Raw genomic sequence first — 2,704 nt, 5'->3', positions numbered from 1 at the left:
GTTTAAACTTGTGCATACTTTGTGAAGTTCTTGTGTTGTATTTTTCAGCTCCATCAATTCACTTATATTCGTCTCTAAATTGTCTATTCTCATTAGCATTTCGTCAAACATTTTTTCAAAGTTCTTACTTTCTTTATATTGGGTTAGAACATGTTGTTTTAACTCACAGAAGTTTCTTATTATCCACATTCTGAAGCCTAATTCTGTCAATTCATCACACTGATTCTCCATCCAGCCTTGTTCCCTTGCTGGTGAGGAGTTGTGATCCCTTGTAGAAGGAGAGGCATTCTGATTTCAGGTATTTTCAGCCTTTTTGCACTGGTTGCTTCCCATCTTTGTGAATTTATCCACCTGTCATCTTTATAGTTGCAGACTTTCAAATTGGGTCTCTGAGTGGATGCCCAGCTTGTGATGAAGGTATTTCTGTTTGTTTTCCTTTGGCAGACACTCCTTCCCCACAGAGCTGGACCTTCCCAGATTCAGCTGTGCTTGCTGTGAAACTCTCAACCCACAGCCCTTCCAATTGCTGTTTTTTTGTGGGGGTGGAACCAGCTGAGCCTGATCACCTGGCTCTCTGCCTCAGAGCCTTTTTTTTTGTTTTGTTTTGAGACGGAGTTTCGCTCTTGTTACCCAGGCTGGAGTGCAATGGCACGATCTCGGCTCACCGCAACCTGCGCCTCCTGGGTTCAGGCAATTCTCCTGCCTCAGCCTCCTGAGTAGCTGGGATTACAGGCACGCACCACCAGGCCCAGCTAATTTTTTGTATTTTTAGTAGAGATGGGGTTTCACCATGTTGACCAGGATGGTCTCGATCTCTTGACCTCGTGATCCACCCGCCTCGGCCTCCCAAAGTGCTGGGATTACAGGCGTGAGCCTTTTTTTTTTAAAGGCCCTGGGATCTATGATATTTCTCCTGCGGTGACCCACTGTGCCGGCTGAAACAGCGGCGCTGAGATTCGTGGCGCTTTTTGCCCAGGAATCCTCCAGCCTGGCTCCCTGTTTCAGTCTCCTCTTCAATCAGCTAAATGGGCGACTCTGCCTTCCCAGAACTCCAAATGCCAACCAAAAGGGCATGGCGCGCCAGCCAAAAGAGTCGCGCTGGCGACCCATGGGGCTCCTCCGCCTGGGAATCTCCTGGTCCGTGGGCAACAAAAATCCTTCTGGAAATGTGGCGTCCACTCACTCTCTGCGCTTTCACTGGGAGCTGCAATCCTGAGCTGCTCCTAGTTGGCCATCTTGGATCTCTCTCCTCTCCTTCTTTTCAAATGACTTCCCTACGTTCAGTTGCTGTCTTTTCATTTTTCCTAAATTTAAAAGTAGAATCTAACTCACACATTCAGACCACACAGAGACGAATCTAACCTACTATGTATCTGTCACTACAGTGAACACTTAGTCATGTTTACTTCAGGTCTAATTTCTTTATTTAACAAGAAATAAGGCAGGGCAGATGGAAATGAATAGTGCTTTGGAAAGCCAAAAGCCAAAATTGTTAAAATGAAAACGCCAGTGAGCCAGATTTGCCCTCACACCTCCTAGGGTGCAGCCCTCCATCTGAGCCCCCTTTTCAGGGCACCCTTGACTTCTTTGTTCCGGAGGCCGTAGATGAAAGGATTCAAGGTCGGCGTGATGACCGCATAGACCACACTGGCCAGGCGGTCGTGGCGGGCTGAGTAGGCAGACGATGGCCGGAAATACACAGAGAGGACAGAGCCAAAGAAAAGTGCCACCACCACCAGGCGGGTCCCGCAGGTGGAGAAGGTGCGGAGCCGACCCCCGGCGGAGCACACACCAAGCACCATGACCAGGATATGCACATAGGAGAGGGTCACGAGGAGCAGCGGGGCCACCACCACGGCCAGGCCCTCGGAAAAGATGGCCATCTCCGCGGTGGAGGTGTCCGAGGTCGCCAAGCTCAGCATCACCGTCACGTCACAGAAGAAGTGGCGCACGGGGGCAGCGCGGGGGTAGGAGAGCGTGGAGAGGAGCAGTGTGTGCAGCAGTGAATGCAGGTGTGCCACGGCCCAGGACGCACACACCAGCGTGGCGCAGCGTCGTGGCGTCATCAGCGCGACGTAGCGGAGGGGTTGACATACCGCCACCGCGCGGTCATAAGACATGGCCGCCAGGAGGTAGCTCTCGTGATGCCCAGAGCCACGAAGAAGTACATCTGGGCAAAGCACGCCTGGAAGGACACGGCCTGGCCCAGATGGAGCAGGATGACCAGCAGCCTGGGGACTGTGACAGTGGCAAAGCCAAAGTCCACGAGGCTCAGGTGACCCAAGAAGTAATACATGGGGGATCGGAGGGCCCTGTCAGACCTCACCAGCACCACCATGCTTAGGTTGCCCAGGGCGTTGAGCAGGTAGACACCAAGGAAGAGCAGGAACAGCAGCAGGTGGGCATCTGTTCCATCCACGAGGCCGAGGAGGAGGAACACCGGGGCAGAGGTGAAGTTGGTCGGTGCCATGGAGTGCACTGACAGGTGGGAATGCTGAGGGGAGACAGGAGGCAGCCGGCCAAAATTCTGGAACTCTGGGTAGACTTCCTGCATGTTGTGGTTCCACATATACATTTTAATACATATGTTTGTAGATTTTGATATATAAATTTCTTCTTGCCAAAATGTATTGAAAATCATGTTGCTCATCTCATAATCGTAATTTTATGAAGAAACAATCTCAGAAGAGTGTCCTAGCATAGT

General features: G+C 51.3%; 1 pseudogene; it reads right to left on the bottom strand.

Moving 5' to 3' along the window:
- Window positions 1-1,535: 1,535 nt before the first annotated feature.
- LOC108291712 lies at window positions 1,536-2,470 on the bottom strand (annotated as a pseudogene).
- Window positions 2,471-2,704: the final 234 nt, after the last annotated feature.

Source organism: Cebus imitator, unplaced genomic scaffold, assembly GCF_001604975.1.
Source record: "Cebus imitator isolate Cc_AM_T3 unplaced genomic scaffold, Cebus_imitator-1.0 Scaffold464, whole genome shotgun sequence".
Classification (NCBI taxonomy): Eukaryota; Metazoa; Chordata; class Mammalia; order Primates; family Cebidae; genus Cebus; species Cebus imitator.
The sequence above is the reverse complement of the archived record's forward strand: the minus strand, read 5'-3'. Positions and strand labels throughout refer to the sequence as shown.